The 16080-nt window shown below is 37.0% G+C and overlaps 1 long non-coding RNA gene across 1 annotated transcript in view; it reads left to right on the forward strand.

Moving 5' to 3' along the window:
* Positions 1 to 501: 501 nt before the first annotated feature.
* LOC149784492 (uncharacterized) overlaps positions 502 to 16080 on the forward strand; it is a 30107-nt gene continuing 14528 nt past the window's right edge. The window contains exons 1-2 of the long non-coding RNA XR_016414143.1: positions 502 to 845; positions 11369 to 11517. This is a non-coding gene — a long non-coding RNA (uncharacterized LOC149784492). The remainder of the gene's footprint in view (positions 846 to 11368; positions 11518 to 16080) is intronic.

The raw sequence follows: 16080 nt of genomic DNA on the forward strand, positions 1-16080 counted from the left end.
CACAATATTCTGACACCAGGCCGACCATGTCATAATACTAATCTCAACTGCCAGTCCAATTTTAATAAGTTTTTGATACGACCCAGCCGGGTTTCGAAGTTGAGACCTCCTGCATCCGAGGCGGACGCTGTATCCACTTTGGCCACCGGAGTGGTCTCATTAATAATGCCAACTAGGTCTATTCCATCCGCATATAAATGTATTTCTATTTCATACACCCTCTGATAAATTTTAAATATTCATCATGAATTTATATTTACTTTTTTTTTACTAGTTATTTTATTTTACATTAAAGTACATACGTACTAATAAGAGAGAGAGAGAGAGAGTCAGATACCGAGCACGGAAAATGTATGCTACATTACATCGTGTTATGCAATATAACTCATTGCTTCGTGCAAAGACTAATGCACGTTCCTGCACTACATCATCATTTAGTAAAAAGGTGATAACGCAGTGTATAAGCACGTGCAGATCCGGTAATGGCTGAAAGAAATAAGGAATTACATATTTTATACAATATTCAAGACGTTATTGGTAGGGCTTCGTTGTCGACAGTTTATATAAGACGTTAATTCTGGACTCACAGATTTAACCATTTTCAAAGAATTTTTGTATTCTTATTAACCTGAATGGACTAAACCCTGAAGCATCGTTTCTTTGAGTCAGCACAGCTGCAAAATATCGAAACTATCACAACTGCGACTCGTCATTTTGAAGTTCTTTTTTTCATTTTTTCGACACAGAAATTATGTAGTGTTTACCTTTAAAGTTTTCGGTGGACAATACGAATACTGGGAGGGGAGAGTACGACTTTTTAGGCACGGAAATTAAAGAAACCTAAGGTATTGTTTTTCTTATACCAGTTATCTTGCATGTTGCTTAAAATCCAGTGATTCGTCGTTATTATTATTATTATTATTATTATTGTTATTAATATTATTTTCTACTGCCGATATCTAGTGAATACATACTATAGTCATTACGTTTTCCCTATATAGTATACGTTTTCAACATTCCAAACTTGTTAGAATGCCTTCTCCCCTCCATAAAACTACTGAGCCCCATTTTTTTGTTATGTCCCCCTTTCCAAGGAAACCTTTTTCCTGGAAAACCTTCCCTTTTAGCTGACTGTAAAGTCCATGCATGGAGATAAAAAAAAGGTGCTATAAAGGTTCCTGCAACCTTTCCCTTGGATAAAGTTAGCAATTAACTCCCCTGGATATATTTATCAATTACCTCCCCTGGATAAGTTTAGAAGTTACCTAAATGATTCTTTTCTGCATCGACGAATTTAATTCTACATGTTTTTGTACGTGTGTGCGTGAGAATCACTGGCCATCATAAGCTACGTTTACCTCAAATCACTGGTCATCTTAAACCGAAGTTCTCATAAACCAATGGTATTCATAAACAACGATTAAACGACTGGTCATCCTAAACAGCGATTCTCTTACATCACTGGTCATTCTAAACCAGCGGTTCTCTTAAACTTGGTCTTTTTTACGATAAGCATCTTAATATGATACAGTTTCAGGTCAAATTAAAAGGGACTTTTATTGAACGGTGAGATTATATTTTATTTACTTTTTGGAGCAAGATTGGTATACAAAATTTGTCAAGCATAATTAGTTACGAATTTATAGCCTTGAAGTAAGCTACACAAAAGAGCAAAAATGATGGAGTTTTGTAAAATTTAACTAATTAATTTCCATAGAAAAAATTGAAAAATCTAAACTGAATTTAACATTATTGCGAATCTGGTCCTAAATAGTCTTAAACTGCACCATCCCACGTCCACGGTACGGAGTATTTGGAATGGTGTTCCGAATGAATTTCGATAGTAATGTGCTGATGTGCCAGTAGACTGGAATAGTGTTGATGTACTAAAAGTCTTGATGCATCGTAATGATGTTATCTAAACTTTTCTTAAATGGATTAAAAGTTTAAATGGATTAAAAGTAATTTCGAAATAGCAATTTAGGTCTAAAGACAAAAAGAGCACATTGGAATTACAAGGAACAGTATAAATAAACAAAATAAATCTTCTCAGCTTAAAAATGAACACAACCGACTCCACTAAACGTATGTTAAGATATGGAATGATGAATTCTGAAGTAAAAAACTTTTATATTAAACCTAACACAAAATAAAATCAGTATGCGGGTACATTTTACATTAAATTCAGACAAATTGCTTCAGGAAAATGCGGACTTTCTACAAAAAATCTAAACCTTGAACGTAACATCGTGAAACATGCTGATCACTGAATATATCAGCATCATCAGCACTATCATTTGTGCTATTGTTTGCAATGTTTTTGCTATTCTAAATATTATTTATATGTATTAGATTCCATTAGATTCATCTTGCATGACATGGCAGAAATATGTTCGAAAAATGCACAACACAAATGTTTGTACAGAGTCAACGTTATCAGTTTATAGCATATACATATTCAAGATACAAATGTAACGGGCTGAAACAGTATAGCCCATAAATGTATCGATTTCAATTTCGTCACTTTTGTACGTTCACTTTAACCATGGAAACATTCCTAAACAAGATGTTGATGTGTGTTTAGCGACATTTTAGCACACAATAGGCTATAAATGGTGGCCAGTATAATTGGTGGAGGAATAACCAGGGGAAAACCCCGGTAAGAACCATCGACCCACTGGAAGGTACTGGCAAGCTTTCTCACGTGCCGACATTGGCAGAATCTGAGACTAGAACCAACGCGGACGGATATGTGATAGCAGTGACCGGTAAGGGCAAGATCTTTACTCATCTCACCACCCAGGACACCCTTCAACTCACCACCCAGGACACCCTTCAACTCACCACCCAGGACACACTTCAACTCACCACCCAGGACACCCTTCAACTCACCACCTAGGACACCCGTCAACATTATTCACAATTTCACATGCGTGTACAATATCTGAATAACATGGCCCAGCACTTCAGTTTTTATCGGTGTCAAAGTAAAAAAAAAAATCTAAAATAATTTAAGTCCAATGACACAAAATGGTAGTGACCGATATTTGATTAGCAGAACCAAGCACAATGTAGACTGTTCAAAACAAACGTGTGTGTATGTGTGTGGGGATTTGGATTTTGTTAACGTATCTTTAATTATGTTTGTCATATCGCTACGATATATGTAGTGTGACAGTTTATAGTGATGTCAAGCACTGGGGCATCTTGCCTCAGACATGTAGAGTCATGTCCCACCTAGTCACATTATTCTGACACCAGGCCGACCAGTCCTAACACTAACCTCTTAATGCTGAGATCCAAGTGAGGCAGCTGTTAGTACCATTGTTATAAGTATTTGGCATGACTCGGCCGGGTTTCAAACCGCGACCCAACACTTCAATTTTATCAGTGTCAAGGTAACAAAAAATGTACAATAATTTTAGTCCAATGACACAAATTGGTAGTGACCAATATTTGATTAGCAGAACCAAGCAAAATGTAGACTGTTCAAAACAAACGTGTGGTGGCGATGATTTGGATTTTTGAACGTAGCTTTAATTATTTTTCAGTCATATCGCTACGATATCTGTAGTGTGACAGTTTATTGTGATGTCAAGCACTGGGGCATCTTTCCGCAGACATGTAGCATGATGTCCCACCTAGTCATATTATTCTGACACCAGGCCGACCAGTCCTAACACTAACCTCTTAATGCTGAGCTCCAAGTGAGGCAGCTGTTAGTACCATTGTTGTAAGTATTTGGCATGACTCGGTCGGTTTCGAACCCGCGACCCAACACTTCAGTTTAATCAGTGTCAAGGTACAAAAATGTACAACAATTTCAGTCCAATGACAAAAAAAAATGGTAGTGACTGGTATTTGATTAGCAGAATCAAGCAAAATATAGACTGTTCACAGCAAGCGTCTGATATACATGAACTAATTGAGAATCTCTTACGTTGCCATAGAGACCACTCTGGTGGCCTAGTGGTTAGAGCATCCGCCTCGAATGCGGAAGGCCGCAGGATCGAATCTCGGCGGAGTCATACCAAAATATTATGTAAAAAATATACTGTATCGGCCAAATCATTCGATATATACAGAGCAAGGAGCTAATATAATGATAGGTTGTCTATAAAATGATCTTGACCTTTAAACAATGACAAGGTCGTCTATGTACTAAACATGGTTTCATTCTATGAAACCTACATTTGTGATACAGGGAATCTAACCATACCAAGATCTGGATTATTTCGATTGATTCATTTATTGAATACCATCCCGAGAAAATATTGTATTATCCCCTCGCAAGTCTAACATGACCTGTGACCTTTCCCAATATGTAAGGTCACACATAATATGAATATACATAGATTTACATGACTGATCGTATTAATTAGATTTAAAACTAGTTTTGATTTAGACAAGATATATTTTTCACCAAGACAAGCACATGATACGAGTTTAATGATAACATGCGTAGAATTATAACTGTTGATAGATTATGACATTTATGACCACTAATTGTGGAATTCATACCTACACACAAACACTATAAACTGTATATCTGAAGATATATACATGTAACGTGGACTTCATACATACACACCAACAATATGAAAGGTATATATGAAGATAAATACCTGTAATGTGGACTTTATACCTACACACCAACAATATGAAAGGTATATATGAAGATAAATACCTGTAACGTGGATTTTATACCTACACACCAACAATACGAAATGTATATCTGAAGATAAATACCTGTAACGTGGACTTCAGACCTACAGACCAACGATATAAACTGTATATCTGATGATATATACCAGTAACGTGGACTTTATACCTACACACCAGCAATATGAAATGTATATCTGAAGATAAATATCTGTAACGTGAACTTCATACCTACACACAACAGTATAAACTGTATATCTGAAGATATATAACTGTAACGTGGACTTCATACCTACACACAACAATATAAACTGTATATCTGAAGATATATAACTGTAACGTGGACTTCATACCTACACACAACAATATAAACTGTATATCTGAAGATGTATAACTGTAACGTGGACTTCATACCTACACACCAACACTATGAAATGTATATCTGAAGATGTATAACTGTAACGTGGACTTCATACCTACACACAACAGTATAAACCTACACACAACAATATAAACTGTATATCTGAAGATATATACCTGTAACGTGGATTTCATACCTACACACCAACAATAAAAACTTTATATCTGAAGATGTATAACTGTAAAGTGGACTTCATATCTATACACACCAACAATATGAAATGTACATCTGAAGATATATTCCTGTAACATGGACTTCATATCTACACACCAACAATATGAAATGTACATCTGAAGATACATACCTGTAACGTGGACTTCATACCTACACATCAACATTATGAAATGTACATCTAAAGATACATACATGTAACGTAGACTTCATACCTAGACACCACCGATATGAACTGTACATCTGAAGATATATACCCGACTTTAGCCCCTAGGTTTATTTATTGTCCGGGAACCTGTAACATACACACGATAACATACACGTGATTGACATGCACCCTTTAACATTATTTATATATATTTAATGAGCGTGAAAAAATGCATTCAGGTATTCAAGGTAGGCAAGTGAACCACAAATCCTGAAGTTCTCATTGATGTTTTTTATTTTTTATTTCTTATTCTTATTTTTTAAATCATATTTTTGCATGTCATTGATAATGTTGCTGCTGCTGTTGATCATTTCAGAAGCCATGGAAATAATAATGTTAGTGATGGTGGTAGTGGTAGTGGCAGACATATTTGCTGATTTCTTTTTTTTTTTTCCTGTTCAGGAAGTTATTCTTTTTGTACTGCTTGTTGAAGATCCATACTCAATGAAATTCCTGTTATTTCTTCTAAATATCATCTTCCTGACTCTAAATGGCTTACGAGTCTAAATACGCTTGCGATTATAGATCACTCACACATCACACCTGTTAACGTGAGTTCGAGTCCTGGCTCCACCAGCGTGTGTGTCAGAAAGCTTCTTCCTGGATCTTTCTGGGTTCCTCCTCCACCAATTATCTTCGCCACTGTTATAGCCCATCATTTGCTGAAAAATGGCATTAAGCCAAACCGTATCTATGTATGGCGTGTATATGACACGTCAGTACCAATACTGGTTATGTGGTGCTAATTCAGTTAAATTAGTGAAATATAATACAAATGTTATAATCATATAATATAATAATAGTATAATAATATCATATAATATAATAGTAGAATACTGTATAAATATAAAATGTAGCGCTAATTCAGTTAAGTTGAAAAAGCAAAGGTTCGGAATTGCAAGAGATCTTTAGTAAGGTAGATCCTTCCAAATTTATGTAAATATGTAAAATCAGAAGACAAGTGACAAAAGGTGAAGATAATGACAATAAAAAATAGACGAAGACGAAGATCTTACTAAACGTTAAATGCAATATTTGGTTCTGATAAAGATTTAATTTTGTAAAAGGATGACACACAAACTTCAAGTTTTCATTTATAAAATGCAATCCCTACTCCGTGCATTAATTTAAGTTATATAATGTTACAACGTTATTACAGGGTTTCATGCAAGCCCCCCGTTATCGCAGACCTAGAAGAGGGCAAAAAAGCACATGAGAACTGAAGTTGTTCCATTGTGTTTCTTATTTTTTATTTCTTCTTTCCAGAATGACTATCTTGATGTCGACGATTGCGATACTCAGTTTTAAAAATTAACGATGAGTATTGGCATCAAGAGTAGTACTGAAGATGGGATTAATGATGTGTATTGGTATACAGTACAGTATTGAAGATGGGATTAATGGTGTGTATTGGTATACAGTATAGTGATGAAGATGGGATTAATGATGTGTATTGGTATACAGTACAGTATTGAAGATGGGATTAATGGTGTGTATTGGTATACAGTATAGTATTGAAGATGGGATTAATGGTGTGTATTGGTATACAGTATAGTATTGAAGATGGGATTAATGATGTGTATTGGTATACAGTACAGTATTGAAGATGGGATTAATGGTGTGTATTGGTATACAGTATAGTATTGAAGATCGGATTAATGGTGTGTATTGGTATACGGTGTGGTATTGAAGATCGATTAATGGTGTGCATTGGTATACAGTGTAGTACTGAAGATCGAATTAATGATGTGTATTGGTATACAGTGTGGTATTGAAGATCGGATTAATGATGTGTATTGGTATACAGTGTGGTATTGAAGATCGGATTAATGGTGTGTATTGGTATACAGTGTGGTATTGAAGATCGGTTAATGGTGTGTATTGGTATACAGTGTGGTATTGAAGATCGGATTAATGGTGTGTATTGGTATACAGTGTGGTATTGAAGATCGGATTAATGATGTGTATTGGCATACAGTGTGGTATTGAAGATCGATTAATGGTGTGTATTGGTGTACAGTGTAGTATTGAAGATCGGATTAATGATGTGTATTGCTATAAGGTGTGGTATTGAAGATTTGATTAATGGTGTGTATTGGTATACAGTGTAGTATTGAAGATCGGATTAATGATGTCTATTGATATACAGTGTAGTATTGTAGATCGGATTAATGGTGTGTATTGGTATACAGTGTGGTATTGAAGATCGGATTAATGATGTGTATTGGTATACAGTGTAGTATTGAAGATCGGATTAATGATGTGTATTGGTATACAGTGTGGTACTGAAGATCGGATTAATGATGTGCATTGGTATACAGTGTAGTATTGAAGATCGGATTAATGATGTGCATTGGTATACAGTGTAGTATTGAAGATCGGATTAATGATGTGTATTGATATACAGTATGGTATTGAAGCTCTGATTAATGATGTGTATTGATATACAGTGTAGTATTGAAGATCGGATTAATGATGTGTATTGATACAGTGTAGTATTGAAGATCGGATTAATGATGTGCATTGATATACAGTGTGGTATTGAAGATCTGATTAATGATGTGTATTGGTATACAGTGTAGTATTGAAGATCGGATTAATGATGTGTATTGGTATACAGTGTAGTATTGAAGATCGGATTAATGATGTGTATTGGTATACAGTGTAGTATTGAAGATCGGATTAATGATGTGTATTGGTATACAGTGGTATTGAAGATCGGATTAATGATGAGCATTGATATACAGTGTAGTATTGAAGATCGGATTAATGATGTGCATTGGTATACAGTGTAGTATTGAAGATCGGATTAATGATGTGTATTGATATACAGTGTGGTATTGAAGATCGGATTAATGATGTGTATTGATATGCAGTGTAGTATTGAAGATCGGATTAATGATGTGTATTGATTACAGTATGGTATTGAAGATCGGATTAATGATGTGTATTGGTATACAGTGTGGTATTGAAGATCGATTAATGGTGTGTATTGGTATACAGTGTAGTATTGAAGATCGGATTAATGATGTGTATTGCTATAAGGTGTGGTATTGAAGATCGGATTAATGGTGTGCATTGGTATACAGTGCAGTATTGAAGATCGGATTGATGGTGTGCATTGGTATACAGTGTAGTATTGAAGATCGGATTAATGATGTGTATTGGTATACAGTGTGGTATTGAAGATCGGATTAATGATGTGCATTGGTATACAGTGTAGTATTGAAGATCGGATTAATGTTGTGCATTGGTATACAGTGTAGTATTGAAGATCGGATTAATGATGTCTATTGATATACAGTGTGGTATTGAAGATCTGATTGATGATGTGTATTAGTATACAGTGTGGTATTGAAGATCGGATTAATGATGTGTATTGGTATACAGTGTAGTATTGAAGATCGGATTAATGATGTGTATTGGTATACAGTGTGGTACTGAAGATCGGATTAATGATGTGCATTGGTATACAGTGTAGTATTGAAGATCGGATTAATGATATGCATTGGTATACAGTGCAGTATTGAAGATCGGATTAATGATGTGCATTGGTATACAGTGTAGTATTGAAGATCGGATTAATGATGTGTATTGATATACAGTGTGGTATTGAAGATCTGATTAATGATGTGTATTGGTATACAGTGTAGTATTGAAGATCGGATTAATGATGTGCATTGGTATACAGTGTAGTATTGAAGATCGGATTAATGATGTGTATTGATATGCAGTGTAGTATTGAAGATCGGATTAATGATGTGTATTGATTACAGTATGGTATTGAAGATCGGATTAATGATGTGTATTGGTATACAGTGTGGTATTGAAGATCGATTAATGGTGTGTATTGGTATACAGTGTAGTATTGAAGATCGGATTAATGATGTGTATTGCTATAAGGTGTGGTATTGAAGATCTGATTAATGGTGTGTATTGGTATACAGTATAGTAATGAAGATCGGATTAATGGTGTGTATTGGTATACAGTGTAGTATTGAAGATCGGATTAATGGTGTGCATTGGTATACGGTGTAGTATTGAAGATCGGATTAATGATGTGTATTGTTATACAGTGTAGTATTGAAGATCGGATTAATGATGTGTATTGGTATACGGTGTAGTATTGAAGATCGGATTAATGATGTGTATTGATATACAGTGTGGTATTGAAGATCGGATTAATGATGTGTATTGATATGCAGTGTAGTATTGAAGATCGGATTAATGATGTGTATTGATTACAGTATGGTATTGAAGATCGGATTAATGATGTGTATTGGTATACAGTGTGGTATTGAAGATCGATTAATGGTGTGTATTGGTATACAGTGTAGTATTGAAGATCGGATTAATGATGTGTATTGCTATAAGGTGTGGTATTGAAGATCTGATTAATGGTGTGTATTGGTATACAGTATAGTAATGAAGATCGGATTAATGGTGTGTATTGGTATACAGTGTAGTATTGAAGATCGGATTAATGGTGTGCATTGGTATACAGTGTAGTATTGAAGATCGGATTAATGATGTGTATTGTTATACTGTGTAGTATTGAAGATCGGATTAATGATGTGTATTGGTATACGGTGTAGTATTGAAGATCGGATTAATGATGTGTATTGATATACAGTATGGTATTGAAGATCGGATTAATGATGTGTATTGGTATGCAGTGTGGTATTGAAGTTCGATTAAAGGTGTGTATTGGTATACAGTGTGGTATTGACGATCGATTAATGGTGTGTATTGGTATACAGTGTAGTATTGAAGATCGGATTAATGGTGTGTATTGGTATACAGTGTGGTATTGAAGATCGGATTAATGGTGTGCATTGGTATACAGTGTAGTATTGAAGATCGGGTTAATGATGTGCATTGGTATACAGTGTAGTATTGAATATCGGATTAATGGTTTGCATTGGTATACAGTATAGTATAGAAGATCGGATTAATGATGTGCATTGGTATGCGGTGTAGTATTGAAGATCGGATTAATGGTGTGCATTGGTATACGGTGTAGTATTGAAGATCGGATTAATGGTGTGTATTGGTATACAGTGTGGTATTGAAGATCGGATTAATGGTGTGTATTGGTATACAGTATGGTACTGAAGATCTGATTAATGGTGTGTATTGGTATACAGTGTGGTATTGAAGATCGGATTAATGGTGTGTATTGGTATACAGTGTAGCATTGAAGATCGGATTATTGGTGTGTATTGGTATACGGTGTAGTATTGAAGATCGGATTAATGGTGTGCATTGGTATACGGTGTGGTATTGAAAATCGGATTAATGGTGTGCATTGGTATACGGTGTAGTATTGAAGATCGGATTGATGGTGTGCATTGGTATACGGTGTGGTATTGAAAATCGGATTAATGATGTGTATTGATATACAGTGTGGTATTGAAGATCGGATTAATGGTGTGCATTGGAATACAGTGTGGTATTGAAGATCGGATTAATGGTGTGTATTGCTATACAATGTAGTATTGAAGATCTGATTAATGGTGTGCATTGGTATACGGTGTAGTATTGAAGATCTGATTAATGGTGTGCATTGGTATACGGTGTAGTATTGAAGATCTGATTAATGGTGTGCATTGGTATACGGTGTAGTATTGAAGATCGGATTAATGTTGAGTAATGGTACACAATGCAGTAATGCAAATTCAACAGAATCCATTGCGACTGAAATGATGGATCAATTAAAAAGTCAGATTTACGGGTAATTTGTATTGATCTTCAATACCCTCGTGACGTTATTGAATTGTACCTTTTTTAGGAGAAAAGGTTTACGATCTGAATTGTTCATAATTCTAATAGATATTTTACTTCTCGTCAGTACACCTGCATACGAAAATAGTACAGTGGTTACAAAGGTCTCTCTTCATTTTCAGATCTGACAAGACTGAGTTGTTTTCTCGTTTGACTGGGGAACTGGAGACGTTGTCTTAAAATTAGATAGTCAAACTATCACAGATCCAAGACGATGAATCCTGCACCAGCGTATATACTTCTAGCACAGAATATTGCCCGGAAAATAAATGTAAGTTGAATGAAGTTTGATTGAAATCCTACTGAAGATATTGAGAATGAGAGATGTCTTGGATATATTATCGTATGGTAGTAAAAGTGGCGGGTGTATGGCAGTAAAGAGATAACATTTGAAAAGGTTTGTCTAGGTATATGGTACACATGACACGTCAGCACAACAATGGTTATGTAGTGCCAATCGAAAGTACAGCTTTAAAAAATACAAAGATAAAGAATTGTAAAAACAACTTGGGTAGATATACCCTTTCACGTATTTGTAAATATGAATTCAAATATAAATTACTCAAGGTAAAACGTATGTAACTTATAAAATACAAGATAACAGTACAAATATAAAAAACCCATTAAATGCAGGGTATTTGTAAGTGAAATCTGCAAGACATACATACTACAAGGTATCAGGAAAGAATTATATTAGATCAGTAAACTTAATGGAATTTTGTCATTGTTATTTGCCACTGATAACTTCAAATTCCAGATCTCTCAAGTACCTACTTTGTAGATCTAAAACGTTTAAAAATACATACCACATGTATGTCTTGTGAAATACAACAAATTTGTATAGAAAAAAGTTAGAATATAGCTATCATGTGTTATCAAATGTTCCTCTCTCTCTCTCTGAGCGCTACTCTCTCTCTCTCTTCCTCTTATCCCTTCATCGTTTCTCAACACTTGTATATCTTTCTGTCCCTCTTTCAATCCCTATTTTCACCCTCGCGTCTCTAGTAAATTATATTTTGTTTTCTCTCTTACTGTCGTCTTTTTCGAACGATTGTCTTTTGTCTATCTCTGGTCAATCTCTCACGTCATATCTCGCGTCTGACTAGTGTCTTTTTTGTCTGTCTCGCGTATCTCCAACAGTATCTCGCTAAACTCTCTCGTTTTCTCACGCGTCTATTTTTTTACGTCTTTCGTCTCTCGCCTCTTGTATATCATGTTTTTCGTTTGTTTCTGTTGTCTGTCTCTCGGTTTTTTTTTTGCGACGCTCGTCTTCCCCACTCTTTGACTCTGTCTCTCTACCACTAGAATCTTTCTCGCTTCTCTATCTCTTGCACCAGTCTCTCTCTCTCTCTCTCTCTCTCTCTCTCTCTCTCTCTCTCTCTCTCTCTCTCTCTCGTATATCTCTTCTACATCTCTAGCGGATCCATTTCTCCTTCTCTCTAATACTTTTTATCGCTCCTCTGTAGCACCTAATCTCTGCCTTGTCTCTGTTCTCGTCTAAATCTAATCAATTTCGTTAATCTCTCGCTTCTATATCTTACGCATATCTCCCTCTCATGACTCTTCCGCGTCATTCTATATGTTAATCTCCCTCTCTCATCTCATTCTTTCCATCGCCTCGGTCCATTTCTCTGGCATCATTTATTTCGCATCTATCGTTCTATCTATATTCTCTTCCCCCAACCCTCCCTCTCTCTCTCTCTCTCTCTCTCTCTCTCTCTCTCTCTCTCTCTCTCTCTCTCTCTCTAACTTATCTCTGTTGACATTTGTTGTCTCTGTCTCGTGTGTCTCTGATCGTGTTTTCTCTTTTTCTCTAGTCTTACTGTCTCTATTCCTTGCGTCTCTCACTATTACTCGTTTCACTTTTATTGCATCTCTCTAGTGTATATTTCGGGCATCTTTCTTCCGTTCTTTCTATCATCTATCTCTCTCGCGTGTTCGTTTTTATTGCGTCTCTCTACCATCACTCTCGTCTTTTCTCTTTTCCGTATATCTCTCAGTCATGTCTGTTTCTCGACACTGTCGTCTTTCTGGAGAACATCTTTTGTCCACTCGTCTCTCCATGTCTCTTGATTCTCATCCACTCTCTCTTGCTATTCATGTTCTCTATTTTCACTCTTTTGAGTCTCTAGTCTGTTATATTTCGTCTCTTGTCTCTTGTCTGTCTTACAATGCCTATGTCTTTCTGGTCTTTTATCTCGCTGATACGTTTTATCAGTCTCAACAATCTCTTGTCTCTCATATCTCTCGTATCCCGAATATTTCGTGTTCATCTTATCTCTAGTCTCTCTCGTCACTATTTCTTGTCTCTCCTCTCTCGTCTCTCTCCTATTTGTATATCTCTTGTCTATATCGTCTGTCTCTTTCGTTTCTCTAGTTTTGCTATCGTCTTTTATCATTCGCATATTTTACGTGTCTCTGGAATCATGTGTATCTCTATATCTCTCTTCCCTTTGTCTGCCTTCCTCGTCTTTCTAATGTTTCTTTCCCCTTTGTTTCTCTCTCACCCACGTCTCTCTCTCTCTCTCTCTCTCTCTCTCTCTCTCTCTCTACTCTGTCCAGTCTGTCAGACTCTCTCGTCTGTCTATCCGTCTGTCTTTTCTACTCTCGCACTCTCTCTCGGCTTTCTTGTTCGCCTCGCGCTCGCTCTAGTCTTTCTCACTTGCTCTTTCTCTCCACCCTAAGTTCGCTCTCATCTGTCAATCGTTCTACTCTATCTCTCTCTCTCTCTCTCGATATCGTTTCGTTATCTCGCAAGTTTCCGGATCTCTCACGCTCTCGTCTCTGTCCCTCTATATCTCTCGCTATCATCTGTCTCTCGTGCTTTTGTCTCTTTTATCTCATTCGTTCTTGTTCCTCTCGTTCGTTCGCTCTCATCTCTCTCTCTCTCTCTCTCGTTTCTGTCTCTTCTCTCGTTTCTGTCTCTCTCCCCCTCTCTGGTCATTGTCGTTCGCTGTTTTCTCTGGCTCGCTCGCTATTGTCTCTCTCACTCGCTCTAGTCTCTCACTCTTGTCTCTGGGGCCCCGAGTGGCCGAGTGGTCTAAAGCGCTCTCCGTTACGGATCACTGCCATCTCACCTCTGTCTGCGTGGATTCGAGTCTAGGATTCGGCCAATGCTGGTATGTGAGAAAGCTTGCCAGTAGTTTCTCGTGGGTCGGTGGTTCTTCTCGGGGTTTTCTCGGGTTCTTTCTCCACCATTAATACTGGCCGCCATGCATGGCCTATCGTGTGCTGAAAAATGGCGTTAAACCACAACAACAACAACAACAACACTCTTGTCTCTCTCTCTCTCTCTCTCTCGTTCGCTTTCTTCAGTGTTGTTCGCTGTCGCCTTTGGCTGGTTTGCCCTTGTCTCTCGCACACTCGCTCGATATAGTCTTTCTCACTCGCTCAGGTGGCCTAGTGATTAAAGCGTTCGCCTCGGAAGCAGAAGGTTATTGGTTCGATCCACCGCCGAGTCATACCAAAGACTTATAAAATGGTACTAACAGCTGCTTCGCTTGGCGCTCAGCATTAAGAGGTTAGTGTTACGACTGGTCGGCCTAGTGTCAGGATAATGTGTCTGGGTGGGACATCATGCTACATGTCTGCGGCATGATGCCCCAGTGCTAGACATCACTATAAACTGCCACTAAAATGGAATTGTATTCCATAAGTACTCTGCATCCAGAACTTAGTATCTCATGCTAATTCTCGAGGAAAACCCCTGTGTTGCAACACAATGGTTACGACGAGGACGACGGATGATGATAATTATTACGATAATGAAACTTCAATGAGGTCAATGACGATGACGATAATACTGTAATGACCCACTATGTTGTTTTCATGAGTGTCGATGGTTGAGTCTCTACCATACAATTGCAGAAGGAGACAGCAATAGACACCGTGGACGATCAAACGAGATACTTTATTCTTCACATCCAGTCACACATACCACGACACTAAGAATCCGGACAGGCCAGATGGGTTAGTGACGAGGTACTTTATTCGTAGTATCCAGTCACACATACCACGACACTAAGAATCTGGACAAGCCAGATAGGTTAGTGACGAGATACTTTATTCGTAGTATCCAGTCACACATGCCACGATACTCAAAATCCGGGCAAGCCAGATAGGTCAGTGACGAAGTACTATATTCGTAGTATTCAGTCACACATACCACGACACTAAAAATCCGGACAAGCCACATAGGTCAGTGACGAGGTAATCTATTCGTAGTATCAGGTCACACATACCACGACACAGAATCCGGACCAGCCAGATGGATTAGTAACAAGTCTCATAATATCTCGAACGATACTCTTCTCGTTACAGAAGACGCTGTCCTAAACCTCATGCCATGTAAATCCTTTGACATGATGCGTCTGCTTCCCAGTCAGATCTTGCCCCTTACAGAAGATGTAGACCTAAATCTCATACATGTAAACCCTTTGACCTGATGCGTCTGTATCCCAGTTAGATCTTCCCCCTTACATAAGATATAGTCCTAAATCTCATCCCATGTAAAGCCTGTGACCTGATTTGTCTACTTCCCAGTCACATCTTTCCCTAGATTAAAGATCTTACAAGTATGGCTGGTTAATAAGTGACCTTACATACCATTGCATCGACCTCCACACTAACAAGTGTTTATTTAGTCGTTATGGTCCTTTAATGTACGTGATAATCAATAACTAGTCGATATCATACCGGTTTCGTTAAGAATTTCACGTTCATTGGTCACATATATGATATAATATATCGACAGTTAATATTATATACATGATCTCATTAACCTCCTAGTATAAGCTTGTCCGGCTGAAAAACTATTATTTGTCCAACTCTCGAC

Source organism: Sinohyriopsis cumingii, chromosome 14, assembly GCF_028554795.1.
Source record: "Sinohyriopsis cumingii isolate HCF-2022 chromosome 14, ASM2855479v2, whole genome shotgun sequence".
Classification (NCBI taxonomy): Eukaryota; Metazoa; Mollusca; class Bivalvia; order Unionida; family Unionidae; genus Sinohyriopsis; species Sinohyriopsis cumingii.